This window comes from Ictidomys tridecemlineatus, chromosome 8, assembly GCF_052094955.1.
Source record: "Ictidomys tridecemlineatus isolate mIctTri1 chromosome 8, mIctTri1.hap1, whole genome shotgun sequence".
Classification (NCBI taxonomy): domain Eukaryota; kingdom Metazoa; phylum Chordata; class Mammalia; order Rodentia; family Sciuridae; genus Ictidomys; species Ictidomys tridecemlineatus.
Genome location: NC_135484.1, coordinates 49,190,195 through 49,211,599, shown reverse-complemented (window position 1 = coordinate 49,211,599; position 21,405 = coordinate 49,190,195). Strand labels below are relative to the sequence as shown.

Sequence of the window (21,405 nt, the reverse complement as noted above, 5' to 3'; positions counted from 1 at the left end):
CTTTGTGTGCTTTGCTGATGTGAATTTTATTTTATATGCCCGTATATCCTGAAATGTGGCATGTTTGCCTTTAGTGGAACATGAACTGATTTTGGTGTTTCTGTATACTTTAGTTATTTTTATTTAAATATTTTTTTAAAAAAATCTTTTGCAAATGAGTTATTTCTGTAAAGACCATGAGATACTGGCTTTACATTGCTAAGAGTAAAACAAAATATCCATAATACTAAAACTTCTACTAATAATAAATATGTTAAATAATTTATGAGATAAATAAAAGCATATATTAAGTAAATAATGATAAGAATAGTGCATACACATGATATAGATTATAAAAGCATTTTTATAAATAACATCGATATAGGAAACATTAGAGCAGATAGTAGTTGTGATAGTCCAGTGGGGAGCAAAGCCATAAACATGGAGTTCCTGTGTCACTTATCACATTCTTGTCACAGATGTGCAATTATCCCCATTCTGTGTTTTACCCATGGCCACCTTCCTTAGTCTTCTTCCTGTTTCACAGAAACACCAGCTGTTAGCTCATCAGGCTTGTGATTTGAAGAAAAATAGTTGAGTGGTTTTTTTTTTCTTTGTTTTCTTTTTTGTAAAAAATACTTTTCTACATTTTAATGCAAGAGTCTGTATATGATTCGAGTACAAAGCAGGGATCCTACTGCCCCCTTGTGTGTGGGTATACTTGTGCACAAATGTGTACATGTGTGCACACACACACAAATGAACACATGTATATTCACAGAACAAAAAAAGAAGTCAAAAGTTTCTGGAATTCAGTCAAGATTATTATCTTCCTTTCTAATGGATATCACATTCCAAAAATCATTCAAGGAGACAAATCAGAGGAATAGATGTATCTATGCATTAAAAATAATTTGCAGGGTCAGTGACCTGAGCTATCTTCATGTTTGTTAATTACATGGGTATTTTAGTTTCCACTCATTTTCTATTCTTTCCAAAAGAAGCAACCCAAGAGAGGCTCTTGATTAATCTATTAAACAGTCTGTTCCCAACTCCCCTGAAGTAAAATGGCATTTTCACATGAAATTTTGGTGGTATTTACAGTTCATCACTTAACTACTCAGGGCTTAATAACATATGGACTTAGAATGTTCACTAATTATTTTACTAGTGATAGTCTTTCCCATGCAATAAGATTCTGCAAGAAAGGAGTCATCTATTTCATTTCCATATCTTTCAGAGTGCCTCATACAGGTTAGACTAAACCAATGTGTAATTGACTGACTCTAGAGTTTCCCAAATGTGAGAATGGAAACGTTGGGTGTTCTCAGGAGTCCAAATTATTTCTATAGAAATTTTTGTTGCTGTAATCCAATTTTAGTATTTTAAAGTGCCTATTCAAAATTAAAATTGTTTAAATTAACTGATAATGAAAATACAGCTTATTAAAAGTTGTATGTGCAGTAAAAGCAGTGCTTACTGAGAAAATCATAGCAATAAATGAATACACTAAAAAAGAAGAAAGATTTTTAAAAATCTATAACCTGGAATCTACTATAGGCAACCAGAGAAAGAAGAAAATTAAGCTTAAAACAAACAGAAGAAAAATAATAAATATTAGAGTAAAAATTAATGAAACTGAAAACAGGAAAAGAATAGATTAAAAACAATAAAAATAAAAGCTTATGCTTGAAATACTAAAGAAAAGTGAGAAATCTTAGTAAGAATAACAAAGAATAAAGATGAGAGAGATAACCAGTATCAGAAACAGTAGGTCATTCCTTCAAATGCTGCAGACATCAAAAGAAAAATAAGCAAATATTGCTAATAGCTCCACAAATATAAATTTGACAACTTAAATGAAAAGGAAGATTTTCTCAGAAAACAAAACTACTACAATTCACACGAGGAGAAACCAGTAATTTGAATGGTTATATAAATATTAAGGATATTTAATTTGTCACTTAAAAAGTACCAAAAGAAAAATTAGTGGACTAACTAAGCCAAAAAGAGAAAAAAATACAAATTACCAAAATTAAAAATAAAAAATATCTCATCACTACAGTTGTATGCATGTAAAGGATAACAAAAAAAATACCATGTGCAACTCTACCCAGAAAACTAGGAGCACCTGTGTGATAATCTGGTCCTTGCCACAAGCTAACTTTCTTTTGCCCTCCCCTGACTATAATCTAGAAACATTCAAACACAGCAATAAAATTCCATTTTGCCTTTTACTTTTGCAATACACCATGACACCCAATAAAGGCATTTGTCCAGAAGTCTACATTTTCTCTCTGTCACTCGCTCTCATTCTCTCTCTCTCCTCCCAACCTTCTTGGTTAAGCCCATTCTTTAGAAACTCCTCTTGTATAGCTCCTTATACCATGCCTCCTGTCTCTAATATCTGGGAGAATAACAAACCTTCTAATATCATATGACTCTCTTGAGTTTTGTTTCTGTGGCTGTGTTAAGTGATTCTTAAAGACATTACAAAGGAATGCGCTCTCCCAAGTACAACACAGTTTCCTTGTTAAAACCTAACACACACTTAATAAAGAAATATACATTTATCTGCAATTTCATATATACATATATATACACACTTTCTAACATATGATCCATTATGTGAAACCAGCACTACTTTGATTCTAAAACCAGATAACATGGACCAACATCTCTCATGAACATAGATGCAAATATCTTCCAAAAAATACTACAAAATTGAATAAAAAATGTATATAAAGAAGTATGCACTATGATCAGTTTGATCAAGAAGGAGTCCGTCAATATGCAAGAAAACTGACAAAAATACAAATCTTTCACAAAAATTAACTCGAACCATAAACCTAAATGTAAAACTATAAAATTTCTGAAAAACAACATAAGAGTAAATCTATGTGATCTTGAATTTGCATAAGTTTTAGATAACATCATCAAAAGTATAAGCCATGAGAGATAAAATCGATGTTAGATTTTGAAAAATTAAAATTATTCTACAAAAGATAATATTAAGGAAATGAATATAGAAGCCATTGATTGGGAAAAATATCTACAAAACATATTTGTGATAAAGGGTTTGTATCTAGAACATACAAAGAATTCTCTTTTTTTTAAATCTTTTTTTTTTAAAAGAGAGAGTGAGAGAGGAGAGAGAGGAGAGAGAGAGACAGAGAGAGTTTTTAATATTTATTTTTTAGTTCTCAGCGGACACAACATCTTTGTTGGTATGTGGTGCTGAGGATCAAACCCAGGCTGCACGCATGCCAGGCGAGCACGCTACCGCTTGAGCCACATCCCCAGCCCAGAATTCTTTTTTTTAATTGGTTATTCAAAACATTACAAAACTCTTGACATATCATACTTCATACATTCGATTCAAGTGGGTTATGAACTCCCATTTTTACCCCAAATACAGATTGCAGAATCACATTGATTACACATCCACATTTTTACATAATGCCATATTAGTAACTGTTGTATTCTGCTACCTTTCCTATCCTCTACTATCCCCCCTCCCCTCCCCTCCCATCTTCTCTCTCTACCCCATCTGTTGTAATTTAATTCTTTCCCTTGTTTTTTTTTCCCTTCCCCCTCACAACCTCTTATATGTAATTTTGTATAACAATGAGGGTCTCCTTCCATTTCCATGCAATTTCCCTTTTCTCTCCCTTTCCCTCCCACCTCATGTCTCTGTTTAATGTTGATCTTTTCCTCCTGCTCTTCCTCCCTGCTCTGTTCTTAGTTGCTCTCATTATAACAAAGAAGACATTTGGCATTTGTTTTTTAGGGATTGGCTAGCTTCACTTAGCATAATCTGTTCTAATGACAAAGAATTCTTAAAACAACAAGAAAGCAAACCCATTTTAATAAATAGCTATGGTTTGAATAGGCCTATCAGCAAAGAAGATATAAAAATGGTAAACAGACATGAAAAGGTGTACAATATCCTTTATCTTTAGCTATATTCATTTCGTATTGCTGCTATAAAAGTTGGTATAAACTTAGTAGCTTAATCCAATGCAAATTAAATTTTTGCAGTTTTGGAGGTCAGACGTTCTAAACAGATTTTATGCACAAAAATCAAGGTGTTGGCTGATCTGAGTTCCTTCTGAAAACACTAAAGAAATCTACTTCATGTCTTTCTAGCCTTTAAATATATAAATTATTATAAGTATGTACATGTGTGGATTAATATGCACTCATAAATTTCTTCACACTATCAGTTGAAAGGGCATAGAAGCAATCTATCCCAGTGGCAATGAGCACTTCTAGAGCCAGATCATGTGTGTGGGTTTTTTTTTAATTTGTTCTTTTCAGATATACGTATTTTAGCATATTATATATACATGGAGTATAATTCTAATTATGATCCCATTCTTGTGATTGTACATGATGGGGAATTTCACTGGTCATGTATTTATATAGGAATGGAGAAATGATATTCTAGGTTTGGGGAAAAAATACACAAAACTAGCCTAGAGCATCTTGAAGTGGCATAAAGTAAGAAAATTAAAAAAAAAACATAATTATGAGGCATGTCAAGGGACACAGGAGACAAATGAAAGAGATCCCAATGCCCAAAACTGAAAAAACATGAGCAACAAAATTAAAAAAAAAATTGTTGGATTAGCAACCAAAGTATAAAAGGAATACTCACAAATCCATACAGAGGTAAATAAATGCTTGAATAGATAAAAAGGTTGGAGAGAAGAAACAAATTTCTGATGCAGAGGAATTCCCCAAAATTTGTCTTTAAAGAAATGGAGCACACAGGGACTTCCTTCCAGTGAGTAAGTAATAAAAAGGAGGAAAAGTACCTTCACACTGGAGATATCTGGCAAGCCTTGCTTAAGATGGTCAATGTTAATTTCATGTGTTAACTTTTCATCACTGTGACTAAAATTTCTGACAAGTACAAGAAGAGAAAAAGTATAGTTTGTCATGGTTTCAGAGGTTCAGTCCACAATCAGCTGGTTCCACTTCTTTGGGCCCAAAGAGAGGTGTGACATCATGGTGGAGGATAGGTGAGATGGTCAGCTCATTATAGGACAAATGCAGAGAGAGAAGAGGTCCCACTGAAAATTAATCATTCAGCGTTTGTTGCCAGTGAACTACCTTTATCATCTACGCCCACCTGCTTACAGTTACCACCCAATCAGTCCATTCAAACTATAATAAACTGGTTAAGTTGCAGCTGCCATAATCTAATCACTGCATTTCTGAATATCCCTGCATTAACACAGGAACTTAGGGGGAGTGCCTCATATCCAAGCCATAACACTTCAACAGTGGTAAGTTATCTTGGTGGTGTGTACTCTTGCTATGATGTGATGCCAAAGACATTTTACCTTTGTGATCTTCCTCCCCCAAATTCACAATTACAGGTTAATCATAAGAAGTTTAAAACAAATCCAGTAGAGAGGTCTATTACAGTATCTGAACAGTACTTCTTAGTGTTGTCAAAGCCACCAAAATCAGAAAGTTTTGAAACTGTCATAACCAAAAGGAGCTTGAGATAAAACAATCAAATGTAATGTACTACACCATCCTAGATGGGATCCTGGAAAATAACTCCAACATTATGTAGAACTGAGAAAATATAAATACATTATGCTTTATTAATTGTGACAATTAATACAAATATATTTATGATAAATGTTAATAAGGAGAAACTGGGTATGGGTTAAGTAATTTGGAATCCTCTGTGCTCTTTGTAATTTTTCTGTAAGTCTAAATCTTCTGAAATTGAATATTGGTTAAAAAAGCACTTATTCTAAGTTCTCTGGATCACCATCTTATAATCCAGTTTCACTACATGATTTTGGCATGACCATTTCTATACTTCTCTATGGTCATGTTCATGACAAATAATCATGGGATATTTAAATGTTGGTGAATATATCTGGGTGGGAATCAGTAGCTGGTTTAATACAAATTGTTGCTGTCATATGAAATTATTTAACTAGAAATAAGTATAAAATTTATATTCTAAATGAATAATTCATTTCATATTTGATATATTTATAAGGCATAAGAATTTAACTTTTTAATAGGTTAAGTCTTTGATTCTGTGTAGAAGTGTAATATACTTCATCCTTTTACCATTGAGAAAAGGACAGTGGCTCAACCCTAAAGTAAAATGTTCATCAAATAAAAGTCAAATGCCAAATAATAGCTTCATGGGGGGTTGAATATTCCTAGTCCAAAGCAATAGAAAATCTATTTATAATATATAATAATTTCCTTCAAGAAGTAATGATGTACTCTTTTAAAAGTATAATTTTCTTATCATCATCTCAAGTCTTAAAATAAACTTCACACTATTTTCCAATTCCTGACTCCATAAATAATTGTATTATATACCAATTTAGTATAAATTCAGTAAAACTAGATGATAATTTATCTTTTAATGAAAAAAATAACTTTATAGACTTAACAAGTGATTCCTCATTAAAAATTAGTGTATTGGTATGGAGAAAGGACAGATTATGCTTAACTAGAATTTAATACTATTTTGTGTGCTGTTATAATGCTATCTGACATATTCTGAATTTATTTGACTAATGTTATTGAATAGTAATAAAAATAGAGATTCAAGATATCATATTTCTCATTAAAATGTGAATTATTTAGGTTTATTTGTTATTTTATATTGAATAGAGTTTGCTTGCATAGTTGTATAGGAGCCATAATCATGGTAAATTTATTTCAAGATTTACGATATAATGTAGATCACATTATGACAAAAATAAAGGCAACAATAAAGGTCTGGAAGAATATTTCTGAAACAAATTGATACATTATTCAAATTTCAAATACATTGCATAGAGGGCTCATAAAATTCCCCAAATAGCAAGTCAACATTGAAGAAGATTATTTAGAAGCAAATGAATCCTAAATTTTACGGTTTATCTTTTGCTTTGACCATTAATGCTAGTCAGTGATGATATTCTACAATGTATATTATTTAGGAGTGAGCACCACTACTAGAAAAAGTCATCAGACACAAATAAGTCTGGATCAATGGTGTAATTTTGGGTGTGGCTCAATGATAGAGTATTTGCCTAGTATGTTTAAGGTCCTGGATTTAATTTTTGGCACTACAAAATAATTTAAAAGTGGTAAGAGTCAATGATCTGTCAAGTTTAGAGGATATGGAGGCACAGGAAAGAGGAAAAAAATAAAGGCACAGCGTAATAGAAAGAACAAGGGAGAAGGTATTGAGGTCAAATTATATATAAAAAAAAGACAATGGAAGATGAATTTTTTTGTAAAAGGGAAATGTAAATAGAAGTAATGCCCAATGTAACTTCACTAATGTGTAGTTTTCTGGATCTTCATCTCTATATATATCTCTTCTCACAAAGTTGGACCAAAATCCTTCTCTTTTGCAAGGACTGATACGTAAGCACAGCTGAATCTGTACAATGAGGAAAAGGGTTGGAAAATTTATCATATGGTTGACTCAGTTTTACCACACAAGGTGACATACGGCCTATTCTTTGTTCAGTGTATTATTACTCTTCACAACTAAACTAAATTCTGCTATTCGCAACCAATGCAGATTTTCCTGTTAATCAGTTTCTCATCACTGTGACCAAAGTACTTGACTAGAACAACTTATTTTGAGCTCATAGTTTCAGAGGTTCCATCCATGGTTGGCCCACTTCATCACTCGGGGCCCAGGATGAGGAAGAGAATCATTACAGAGGAGTACTGCTCACCCCATGATAGCCAGGATGCAAATAAGAAGGGAAGAGTTGGGGAAGAGTTAGGGAGACAAGATATAAACCCCAAAGACACACCCCCAGACACCTGCTTCCTTTAGCCAAGTCCCACCTGCCTGCAGTTGCCACCCAGGACAAGAGTCTTTTCTCATTATTACTCCAGCAAATGGATTAATCCACTAAATAGATTACAACTCTTATACTCTAATTGTTTTACCTCCAAACATTAATGCAGGAGCTTTGAGGGGACATCTCATATCCAAACCATAAGCGCCTACTCAATCGGCTGCGAAGTAAATCCTTGGAAACAATGTTAGGGCTTATGTTTTGACAATCTGTTAATCCAGAAAAACACAGTGATTTTTTTCCCCATTATTATGGCTTCTCTTCCAGGTTTTGGCAGAAATATGAACAGTACGTGAACATAGTGCAGATACATGATCCAGTCATTATAATCCTCTGGAACAGGTATTGATCTAGCTGCAGCTCTAAGTACTTGATGGGGAAAGCAACAGACATGATTTTATTAGGTCAGTGGTCACAAAGAAGGATTTATCTGGATTATTCAAAAAGAAGACACTTTAGTTTGAGTTCATTAAACATCATTTCATATTGGGATAACAAACATTTTTTTAAAAAATTCTGAAAGTAGTTATATATTTTTTAAAAGACTGTATAAGTCCTTACATTTCTAGAATCTTTAAAAAATGCTTGCTATTTTAATATAAATTATAGCTTATTAGTTGGATAAATAACTAAGCACTTAAAATGTCAAATCAAAATATCCATGAAAAGAAAGTATATTCACATCTATGTTGAAATAAAATATTATTATGCTAATATTTATGAATATATTTACATGTATAAAATACTTAATATTTTACATTAGATTTGTATGTGTATGCATGCATATCTTAAGTAAACTTTAAGATCACTCTTTAATATTATGGGAATTTTTAATTATGCAAAAATTTTCAGATAGATGGAATCTAGACATGGAAAGTTTATGTTCTTCATATCTAAAAACTCCAGTCACTTTTAGGAGTTTTATGCAGTCACTTCCAGACTCAAACCCACATCATATAGATATTTTTCTAATCTGACAATAAAATTTAGTTAGATTTGTAATAATGATATCTCAAATGTATAATATTATATGAAAGAAACCCAGTAAGAAATTTTATTTACTTTATGAAGGGTAAGAGTATTTAATTAGAAATATGGCACTAGGTGATAATGTTCATCTCTGTTAGGAAAAATTAAACTTTATTTTATCCATCAACCTTTGCTTGTCTGTAGTTCAATTAATATTGCCATTTTGATAAAATACTGTAGCCACTTTTAGACTTAAATTGATCCATCAAATTTATTCTAGTTTCTGTCTCCTCCTTCAGCAATTCATCTTTTGCATTGTATCCAGAGATTAAAAAAAAAAAAAAATTAAGCTGGGCAAAGTGTTGCACTCCTAAAATCCTAGAGGCCGAGGCAGAAAAATAGCAAGGTCAAGGCCAGCCTCAGAAACTTAGGGAGACCCTCACCAACTTTGAGAGAACTTGTCTCTATGTCTCTGAATGAATTAATTAATTAGGCTGGGAATATAGCTCAGAGGCAAAAAAAAAAAAAAAAAAGAAGAAAAATAATAAAACCACTTAAAATTTAAACAATGGCTTCCCTGTGAATAAATACAGCAGGTACTTCTCTGCCTTTATCTTTCTTAACATTTCAAAATGTTTAAATGTGGTAGACATCATTATTTAAAGTACATGTATGAAGACAGGAATTGGTATCAACATACTTTTTATACAACCAGAGATATGAAAAATTGTGCTGTATATGTGTAACAAGAATTGCAATGCATTCCACTGTCATTTATTTTAAAAAAATAAATTTAAAAATATTGTTAACTATTATTTCTTTCCTGAAACATTTGCTGCTTCTGCTTGTCAAGCAGGATACTCTTCCTGTCCTTATCGTCCTGCTCTGGTGGCTCCTTCTTTGTTCCTCCTATAGGCTTATCTTTCCTTGCAGAGCAGGAAATGGTTGAAATTCCTCAAGTCAATCTGTTCAACCTAGACTCTCTCCTAGGGAACTTTCACCTATAGTTTAATTGCCACTATACAGATTCTTTATAAATTTATATTTGCAACCTAGACTTTTCTGATCTTCAACCTACATTATCCAGCTTCCTCTCTCAGATGACTCAAAGGCACCTTAACGTGAGACTATCCACACGTTTACTGAAGAGGTTATACAACACTTGTTACAAATCCTTGGAAATTCTTTCTGTTGGGAGGTGGGGTTTCTGTTCCCTTTCTTTGAATCAGTGTGAGCTTTGTGATTCTTTCAATTGAAAGAATTGAAAGATTGCAGAGAAAATAAAGAAGTGGAATTTCTGAGACTAGAATACAGGAGGCCATGATGCTTTCAATTTATCAGTTGGAATATGCATTGAAATCTACCATGTAAAAAATTTACCTGCCCTTAGGTTATGGTGTTATCATGAAACCAAAACCACACACAGAGTCTGAGACTAAGCTTTTGAGTTATCCTAGGCCAAGCTCCAAGTAAGAGAACGAAGAAGCCTCCAAATGGCTTCACCTACCAGTCATCCAATCCATTTCTGGCCACTTGATTTTTTCCAACGTGAGACTCCAGATACTGTGGAGTAAATGACAAGTCATCTTAAGGCCCAATCTAAATTTTTGATCCATTGGTGATGCAGTTACAGATTGCAGTTATAGATTTCAGTGTCTCCTGTTTCAATATCCTTTTTAACTCTGGATTTTGTTCCTTAAAACTCTCTTGAAACCATTCACTTCTATCTCCATCAATGGCACTCTTGTCCAAATGAGCATAATCTTTGACTTGAATCTTACCAACGTTCTTTTTATTGGTCATCCATGATCCACATGGCTTGATAAATAATCTTTCTAAAACTTAAATCTTATTATGTCATCCCATGCTTAGTTCTCTTAAGTGGTGTTCACTGGGAATAAAGACAGAATCCCTACAGCTGGTTTGTGAGGCCTGCCCTATCTAACTGTGGTCTCACTACCCATTCTGCAGTGTCCAGGAATGTATCCGCCTATCTAACTTGTGACTATTGAGCATTTGAAATGTGACTGAGGAAATGAATTTTTAATTTCACTCAATTTAAATTAAATTAAATGTAAATTTAAAAATGGACGCTCAAACCAGTTATTGAAAGACTTTGTTGGAACATCTTGGATATATTTATTTAGTTTTTCAACTATAAGCTTAATGAGGTATACAAACAAAGTCAAACATTCCCAGTGAAAAGTTAGCATCCTAACTGAGGGGTGTTGAAGTTTAAAATACATATTGGATTTCAAACAGAATAAGAAAAAAAAAGGTAAACTATCAAAGTAATAATTTTTAAACTGAGTATATGTTGTAATGATAATATTTCAGATATATTGGACCAAATGCATGTTAACAAAGCTTATTCCTTTTACTTTTTAAAATGTGGTTACTAGAAAATTGTGTTAAAATTTTGACTCTCGGTTGGTGCCATGGCACATGCCTGTAATCCCAGTGGCTCAGGAGGCTGAGGCAGGAGGATTGTGAGTTCAAAGCCAGCCCCAGCAAAAGTGAGGTGGTAAGCCACTCAGTGAGACTCTGTCTCTAAATAAAATACAAAATAGGGCTGGGGATGTGGCTCAGTGTTCGAGTGCTCCTGGGTTCAATCCCTGCTCCACCCCCGCCCCCAAAGTAGTGTGATTTTCATGATGTGTTTATCGAACAGTGTTGCTTAAGATCAGTTTCTCCAGACCACCCAGTTCTATTTGCCCTTGGACTCAATCATGCTTCCTCTCTTCACAGGGCCTTTGAACCTGCTGTTTTTCTCCCTTTCTACTCTTTGCCAAGTAATCTTTCAGCTGTCTGTGCAAGCCACATTCCTATGCCCCACAAACACACTGATGCACTAACCTACAGTTTCATGAAGGCAGGGACCACATGTGCTTTTGCTCATCTTTCTTCCCTTTATAGTTAGCACAGCATCTGGCACACAGTAGCTTGGGCTTCAGAGATCAATAAAGCACAAGTCAGGACCCACAAATGTCAGACTAGAGCAGATGAGAGAGTTTGGTATTTAAAAAGCAATAACAAAAATTATATGCGTGCTTCACTTATCAAGTTCAATATGTATCTGCTGAACAAATAGATTAATGCTATTTCCTCAAAAACAATATTTCATGCTTTTCTTCTGTTGAAAAAAATAAAATACAAACTCTTTGCCTTATTATCCAAGAGCTTCATCATCTGAGCCCAAACTCCCACTCTATGTTTCCTTCCTACCAATGTGCTTCATCCTGGAGGCAGGATGGCCAATCTCCAGAGACAGGCAAAACCGGGTGTGGTCCTGCTCTTCTCTGTGACCTGCTAGGATGTTTCCTCAGCTCTAAGGGGGCTAATAATAGTAACCATGTCAAAGGGCTATTGTGAAGATTAAATGGCATGATGTGTATTTAGCACAATGTCTGTCACGTAGCCAGCTCAATGACTTCCAGCAGTAAATACTATCTCCAGGCCAAGCACAGGGTAATAACTACCCCTCCCCCTTACCAAGTTGTTCACATATACTAATCATTGTATGAAGTGTATGATTGTATTTCAATGAGTCTTTACTGCAGTTACTGTAGTAAATAGGAACCAAGACTCAGAGAGTTTAAGTCACTTGGGGAAAAAAACACACATTTAGTAGAAGGAAGATATGAAATGCACAGTGAGGCAATTTGATGCCAAAGACCACCTTTGTCATCATGCTATACCCAGCAGAAAGCACGTAGGCAATCTTAATTTCCTTTCTCTTTTCATTTGTCTTATGCTCCTATCATTTAAATAACCATTTATCCCAAACGGCATGCACTGTTCATGCTTTATCCTTCTAATTTGGTTTCTCCCACATTTCTCCAAAGGTAAAATTCTGTTTAAGCTTTAAGGCTAACTCACACATCATCATCATCATCACCAAATTTATTGTCTATCATTCATCCGAGTATATAAGTCAACCCAATCTGCTAACTAAGCACTTTGTTCACAAAATAAAGTATTTCAATTGTTCTGTTGCTCTTTGAGTACAAAGTATCTCTCCTGTTCTGCTCCGAAACTTTTTAAGGTCCAGAAGAGGGTCATATCCATTCTTGCAGCCCATATGTCTAAGAAAATACTACAGACATAAGTATGTGCTCTTTGAATTTATGTTGACTTGAAAATTCATTTAATATGTTGTCTTCACAAGCTATTTCTATTCATATACACAGATATTCACACACAGGTAAATATACATACATGCACATGGGCACAGACCCACCTAAACATAAACACATGCAGACATATAAACCCACACAGTAATACACTAAAAACCATGCAGACCCACAATCACAGAAGTATGCATATATGCAAAACTCACATATGCCAATATTCATGATCACCATATGCATGTATGTACACATGCAAATGTGCACAAGCAGAGAATGATTCAGTTTTTTTTAATGGCTAGCCAAGCAAAACATTAAAGGAAGAATGAGTTTAAATAATTTTATGAATGTAAACATAGCCTCATCTTACTGACTTTGCCTTTTAAGATACAAAAAGGAATTTGTGTATTTAATTTCAGTAGGACACTGAATAGCAGAAGAAGTATTGTTTTTGTTTATTTCCCCATTTTTATTATAAAAATATGTTTCAAAATAAAGATGACCTTAATATTTGGTATTGGGATATAATACACACTCATAAATAAACACCCTTAGAATAAAATTTACTCAATAATTTTTGATAAAAGTTCAGAAATATTAAGAAAATCAGGCCAAGATTATCTTGAAAAGAAAAACAAAGACTATATATTTCAATATTTTTATCCAAACCATTGAGCTCTTAGATTTTATGTTCTATTAAGATATCATAAACTTCCAGAGCAGTTTATTTTATGATCTGAACTTCTAAAGCAGTTAGGCTACTAGGAAAAGATGTTTTAAGGAATTAAACAGATACTTTCAGCTTTTTAAAACAAATAAAACAGCATCAGTGAAGCAGCAAAGTGATGCTCCATAATCATTACAATTTTAACAAAGCAGATGATAAACAATCAAGTACACATTGCACATAGAAAGATAATTCTGCCCTGCATCACTGATGGTATTACTAAATCATGGTAGCATCATTTCCCGGGTAGAATACACTGGGAGCCCACTGGGGAATTAAAGTCCTATTACATATAGCTGAGGGTACATTACTCTCTGTTGGGAGGATGTGTGGGGTTATAAACATCTCATATGGTCTATGCTCCATTATATAAGGCTGCTAAACTCTCAGATCAACAGTATGCCATGAAGCTATTATGGCCACCAGCAGTTAAAACAGTCTAAAACGCTGGCTTTTGTACATAGAGAAATGTATTGTAATATTTTTGCATATCAGATGTTGTTGTATTCTAAATCTTCCTGCTTGAGCTTTACCCTCTGTGCCATAAAGAAGCAAAACTTCCATTTGCATACTCCGACGCTTGCAACATGAGTGTTTCAAGTGGTGATGTCAAATGGGCCTGATTTATGTCACTTTAAGAGAGCCTAGTAATTTCAAGCCTTGTAATGGGGTTTTCATTCCTCTAGCTACATAATGCATGCAAACATTATCCTGATGCCTTTTAAAAAGTTGTCAAAATGCATGGGGAGAACCAAATGTATTATATGTTTGCCTCCTCTAGACTGCAGCAGGGAGAAGAGTGGCTCAGAGAGATTTCAACTGTGCATAATTATAAGTGGCTCTACAGCTGAACAGCTATTGTGGTGCCTGCAGTGTGTGGTGTCTGGGAAAGAATACGGTTTTATTTGCAGCACAGTCTTGGTGCTTAATAGATTACACATACATTCACACACACCGCACGATATCATCATTACCCCATCATCAGCCTACGTACAAGGTACCAGTAAGAGTGGTTTACCAAAGTTCCCACTTGCCTGTCCTTTCTGGTCCTCTACAAGAGGGGGATGGGAAAACAGAGACCCATATTTCTCTTTGCCAGTCTGGTCCAATGCTTTTCATCTGGTTTTAACAGTGACATTTTGATTAAATGGAATTATAAATCTTTCAGAAAACAATTAGCCCCCCAGGCCTCTTCTGTGTTTTTACAGAGTGGGGACAGCTCTAGGGTAATCAACCCTAAACATATATGAGGACACTCAGAATGTATGTTAGAAACATTCGGGTCAGGACACTGCCATACGGACTTGCACACAGTGGCACTTCCCGATTCCCCTGAGTCCTGCTGAAGTGGGGAGCGAGACTCCTGCAGCCCTTCCTTCCCTTAGCCTGATCCCCAGGATACTCATATTTTGTAGAAGTCAGGCTCCAGGAAATATACAGCCATTGGGGGGAAATAAAGGTCATCAAATGTGAAATAGTTACCCATATAATAGACAAACAAAAAACTTGTTAAGTTGAATATTATCAGGGACTAAAAATGCAGACAAATAATATGAGATGCAAGGAAAATCATCAAATTGTCTGGTTTTACTAAGAAAATTTATAGAGAAAATGGAATTTGTGTGAAGCTACCAATAAAAAGTAGCACTTGAATAAGTCACCCAGAGGAGGTGGATGACATAGTATGGCTGCAGGCCCAAAGGCCAATCACAGCTACACCTAGTCCTAAGATAGAGAAGAGAATTAAGATAGATAATGCTTGGTAGATAATGCAGTGTGGCTTGTTGAGTGCCTTGTCACATAGATGAGAAGAAAACTGCAGAGTCATTCTCAGTTCTTAAGCAGTTCCTATCTATTAAACTCTCCTATATCCAGGGGCAGATCACAGGTGTGCATGTGAAGTTGCTCAGGACCTTGTGTTCAGAAATGCTATGCTTAACTAAAAGCTCTGCTGTCACTATTCTGCAAATCTTAATAAGAAGTACTACAAAGTATGACGTCAATCCTGCCTGCAGGCACTACTCCTCACACAATCGTTAGATGCACAAAATCTCTGCTCTCACACACATTGAAGCTGACATGCACGCTGATACAATGGTAGAGTATGTGTGTGCGTTTGCATGAGTGTCTAGGCACATGTCTGTGCATTTGTGTGGGGCAGGGATGGGGCAGCTGTTTGTGGGGGCTACTGGAGTGGCCCCATTACATTTGCATCCTGGCTGCTCACTAGAGACTTACAAGCCTCTACACATCCCTTTCCTCTGTGCCTTTGAGTAACCAAAGACCCTTGATTTCATTCAGCTTTCCCTTAGAGCTGTCCAAAACAGTCCTTCAATAATTGTACCACCTTTGAAAATTGCTGAAGATCCATTTTGGACAATGAGGTCAGGTAAACTACCACGTCCTGATTCTCCTCCCTCCTTGGTCTCACTGCCTATGATCTTGAAAATATTTTTAATTTCCCTAAGTCTTTGTAAAACTGGAATAATCATATCTAGCTTAGGGATCTGACCAGGAAAAATGTAAAGGACTTATGAGTACTTAATTCAGCAGCCAACACCATGAACCACATGCCTCTCCCCCATCTTTCTCCTCACTCTTTTCCTTCTTTGTTCTTTCCCTATAAAGAAGTATGCCACCTCCAGGACATTCTGATGATTGATTTCCTTCAAAAATTGTTTTCAGTGTGCTGGGGGTAAATATAGTTAATAATGAGAAAAATAAGAGATCTCAGAACTAAAGTTGGCAATAGGACTTTGAATTATAGTCATGCATCATTTAATGATGGGAATACATCCTGAGGCTGGAATCAATAGGCAATTCCATCATTGTCTGTCTATCATAGAGTGTACTTACGTGAGACCTAGATGCTGCATACCTAGGTGTGTATATGTGTACTATGGTAGAGCCTGTTGCTCCTAGGCTACAAATCTGTACAGTAGGTACTTTACTGAACATGCAGGCAATAATAAAACAACAGTGTCTGTGTATCTAAACATACTTAAACATAGAAAAAGTATCACAAAAATATGAGGCGACAGGAATTCCTTAGCTCCATTTGTAGTTCACTGTTTACTTAAATGTCACTAGGCAATTTATGACTACTTCAATAGAGGAAGAAAGAAACCGGGAGAAGAAACCTGTCAAACTCTACCAGTTGCCATACCCAAGTTCTTGAAGGCATTAAAAAATACAGGATTCAATTAATGACCTTTGATACACATTGCCTTGCCATTGGCAGAGAAAAGGAGATTTCAAGATGCTCAGGAAGAAGAAAGAAAACTGGAGCCCTGGTGAGGGCAGAAGAGTCCACCAGTAGATGTTAGATGGGTAGTAAGTGGGAAGTGATGATGGACAGTTGAAAGCCATTGTGTTTGTCCAGAATGTCATTTTATTAGATGTCATATTGTTGTATGTTGTGTCGTTGAAAGATGGATTTTTTTTCTTCAGTATCTAAAATGATATGTAGACAAATAGATCCACCATTGGCTTTATTTTTCCCCCATATTCCCTCTTGGATTGGAAACCCCTTCTTGCTTTCCTTGAGTTTTCCCAAAGTGAGTTTGCTCTCCTCAGACCATCTCATCTTTTGCATTGATGTCCTCAAGTTCAGATCCTTGTCAGCTTCCAAACTTAGAAGCAGGGCCCCCCTGTGATTTTTAAAAATATTTTCAATCCTTAAGTGTGTACTTCTGATCCTAAGTCAAGGGTGAGTGCAAGATATTTCTGAATATAGAACTCAATCTGAGATACTAGAGGTGTTCACGACTTAAACCTCCATTTTTAAATTTAGTTTTTGATGAAAGCAGGGCACAATACTTACAGGAGAAGCACGGGAGAATGAAGATGTTCCATTCCTGTAGAAAAGCTAGGAATAATTCTTACATTTAAGTAGATCTTTACCTGCCCAAGTTATCAATATAGGGCCTAAAAAGAAAGTAGGACTGGCAGCATATGTTCCTTGGATAAGAGACAGAGTGGTGGGGTGGGCACAAAGAAAAATGAATGAAGACATCTAAGAATTGTCAACTTGATGGGCTAAAGACTTTTTAGAATACACTGAATTTTTTTCCACTATAGCTTTTGGAGCTTGAAGAAGTACTTATAAATCTACCATCCACCCTAATATATTGAGTCTTCATTTGAAATCATATATAAACAGTTCCTTCCAATATAAATACTCCATCACACACCACATCATAGAAAACATATCAACTTGTGGCAGCCCATCTTGTATTTTTTTATTTGTTCTTTTTAGATATACATGTATGCAGCCCAAATTCTTGATGAATATAGATCACATAAAACTATTTCATATTCCTCATCAAACTTAGTTGCTAAGAAGCAAATAGCAAACAGAGAACACAGCAAGACCTGGAGATTTTGTCAGCGTGACAAGCACAATAAAGTATCTACCCAGAGTGGCTTCCTTCTGGAGAAGAGAGTTCAAGGGTATTCATGAATAGGCAACAATGGACTATCTGCCTGGGAGAATCGACCCACAGCCTGCTATTGTGCTAGAGATGATAAGGACTCTGTTGTTTGAAGTCTCTTTCAAAAACCATAACCAAGAAAATTCAATGAATTTTTCCCCAGCTTTCAGAAATAATATTGTTTCACTCACTGAATAAAAGAAGATAGAGAAGGAGGAGAGGAAGAGGAGACACTGCAAACAAACTATGCATCTTCTCAAATTATCACTACATATGCTACGGTTTAAAGAAAGACAATTAAGTTCTAACTATGTGAAGACGAATAAGAGAAAGGATGATGTTCCTATAATTTGAAAATAACATGTAATACTAAATGGACAATTTCCCTGCTTGAATTAACTTTGAGAGCAAATGCCATTCTTTTGGCTTGAAGGAACTTCTGAACTCTTACCTGTTCTTTCACTGCTTGCCTAGGGACTAGATTCCGACTGGCTTGGTTATTAAGTCTACCCTTTAGTGCTGCTGGTGGTGAATTACACCACAGCCTTACTTAGAAGGCTCGTTCCTTTGCAACTCTCCTGGCCTGGAAATTCTTACTTCATGATTTTTGTCACGATGTTCCTTAGCATAGAGGCACCACACCACAACCTGGAAGGGAAAATGTCTGGGTTGCTCAGTTTTACATTCACTACTATGTGGAAAGCCAATGATCTGAAATAAATGTCATAACCATCAAATAAAATGCCCAATTCTACCTGATAAAGGGGCTTTACTGAGAGAAAAGAAGGAAGGTATATTACATCCCAATAAAATCTTCCTCAGATTCTGTTACATATTTTCCTTCTCAATGGTTCCATAAACTTCCCAAACCTCATTTTGTCCAGTAATAAGGGGATAACAGAACAGAAAGGAAAGAGAGGGGGTTCTCTGGTGACAGGACGTATTATGAAGGATGAGATTCAAGGCCCGTCCATGTGTCAAGACTTCAATCTCTCACAATCAAGGGATGTGACTTAAGTGACCCAAATAAAGTGTTGGCCTACATTAGTGCTATTAACTCACTTGAGTGGAAAATTTATGCAATTAATCTATGCCACATATCAAACTGAAAGTAAATAGTGAGTCTATTGAGTTCATTTTGGTCATAAATTGAATATGTTGGATGTTTGATTTGATTGGGGAAGTGTGTGTGTGTGTGTGTGTGTGTGTGTGTGTGTGTGTGCGCGTGCGCGCATACATATATGTTCCTTAGTTTTTATTTCATATGTGGGATTCAATTATAATTGCAAGACACCATGATTTTCATAAGTAAAGCTACAAATCACTTTTAAATGGTAATTTGAAATGGTATCTAAATAAATCAATCATCAAAATTATAGAATAAGAGGAGGATGCTTGGGTGTTCTATTATACCATGAGGTAACTATAGATAATACTACTCAAAGAGAAGAAAGAATTTCAAATGTTTTACCATAAAGAAATGGTAAATTTCAAGGAGACAGATATATTTAATCTGATTTAAACCCAGTATGTGTGCTATGTGGACCACACACCTTTGTATAGACATATACATCACATGGTACCTTATTAATATGTACAATTTAAGGGGGGGGGCAATACCAGGGATTGAAGCCAGGGATGCTTAAAAACTGAGCCATATCCTCAGCCTTTTAAAAATATTTTATTTAAAGAAAGGGTTTTGCTGAGTTGCTCAGAGCCTTGCAAAGTTACTGAGGCTGGCTTTGAACTCCTGATCCTCCTGCCTCAGCCTCCTGAACTCCTGGGATTACAGATGTGCACTATTGTGCCAGGCCCAATATTTACAATTTTTATGTTTCACTTATAAAACAAATTTTAAAAGAATTTCAGGGAAATGCTCATCAAAGTCAATGAGATATCACCTCACCCAAGTAGGAATGATTATTATCAAAAATCACTAAATATAAAAGTGAAGGTGAGAATCTGGAGAAGAAGGAACTTGTACACTGTCACTGAGGACATAAGTTAATCAATAAATGGAATAAACAATGTGCCTATCATCTGATAGTTGGTTAAAGAAAATATGGTACATACATAAATGTAATATTATTCAGGTTAAAAAAATGAATGAAAAACAAAGTGGCATTTGTGGTAACATAGAAGAAACTCCAGATCATTAGATATAGAAATACAGGTGCTACATAATCTCACTCACGTGTGGGAGGGAAAACATTTGATCTCATAAAAGTTCAGAGCAGAATGGTAGTCACCAAAGCCTGGAGAGGGTGGGGAAAGAGGAGGGATGGAGAAAGACTTACCAATGGGTTCTTAGTTATAGTTAGATAAGAGCAAGAATCTGTTTCTGGTGTTGATTGCACAGGATGGTGACTAGATAGAAATTATGGGCTACACATTTCCAAAAACTAGAAGAAAGTATTTTGAAAATTTTCACCATAATGAAATTAAAAAAATGAGGTAATAAATGTTTAACCTCATTTAAACATTATACAATGTATACATGTGTTGAAAGGTTTTTGGTACTGAATTAATATGTACACTGTTTATGTTTGGATATATTGGTTAGAAAACAATAAAAGTGTGCATGGTGTCTAATGCTGGGGGAGTCATATCTTTGAGACTAGAAATTCTCATGTCAACTCACTTTATTATTATTAGAAATAAATATTTTAAGTTAATTTGTAAAAATTCCTGCATGCAATTTTTAAAATCAAATGAATAGACCATATTTTAATATTTTGTTGTTTATTGAGAAATCAAATATATATTACACATATAGTTATTTTTGTTATTAATGTAGTAACCATGTTATCTCCTAGAACAATACTTTCAAGTGTCCCTGGGGAAGTTGACTATCTTTCCTAGTCAGTTAAGGCCAACACCCAAACCAAAGACATTAGTGTTACTCCTTGATTTGTCCCTGAGTAGACATTTGTAAGTTTATGTACTTAAGTGTCCTTCTTTTTCAGGAAATCCTGAGTAATACCTCCTACAGAGGAATTCTAGGTCCTTGATTTGGAGTAGATTACAACTGAATTGTCTGCTCTTAGCTCTGGCGCCTGAGGGGCCAAGGCCTTGACTGCCAAGGGGCTGCAGATTTTGAAGCACAACTAAGCTCCCGGATTGTCACTTTTCATTAATAAACACACAAATACAGCTTTTACATCCATTCTGTTTTGTTAATTAATGTATATCAATACATATGTCTTTGTAATAGTGCAAATAGAAGAATAATCTTATAACTGTGCACATTCTATAAGCCTCAGGAATTTTGAAAATAAGGGGTCCCATTAGTTCATCAGTATTATTCTTAAATA

At 35.1% G+C, this 21,405-nt stretch overlaps 1 protein-coding gene across 50 annotated transcripts in view; it reads right to left on the bottom strand.

Annotated features, from left to right (window-relative positions):
* The window catches only part of LOC120889308 (uncharacterized), a 306,686-nt gene that overhangs the window by 31,711 nt on the left and 253,570 nt on the right, over window positions 1–21,405 (bottom strand). Inside the window, exon 16 of one of the 50 annotated variants that reach the window (XR_013424947.1) lies at window positions 326–515. The exons of the other annotated variants lie outside the window; for them this stretch is intronic. The gene's annotated coding sequence lies outside the window, so the exon portion shown is untranslated. Of the gene's footprint in view, window positions 1–325; window positions 516–21,405 lie in introns of those variants that run through there. 50 annotated transcript variants of the gene reach the window in all.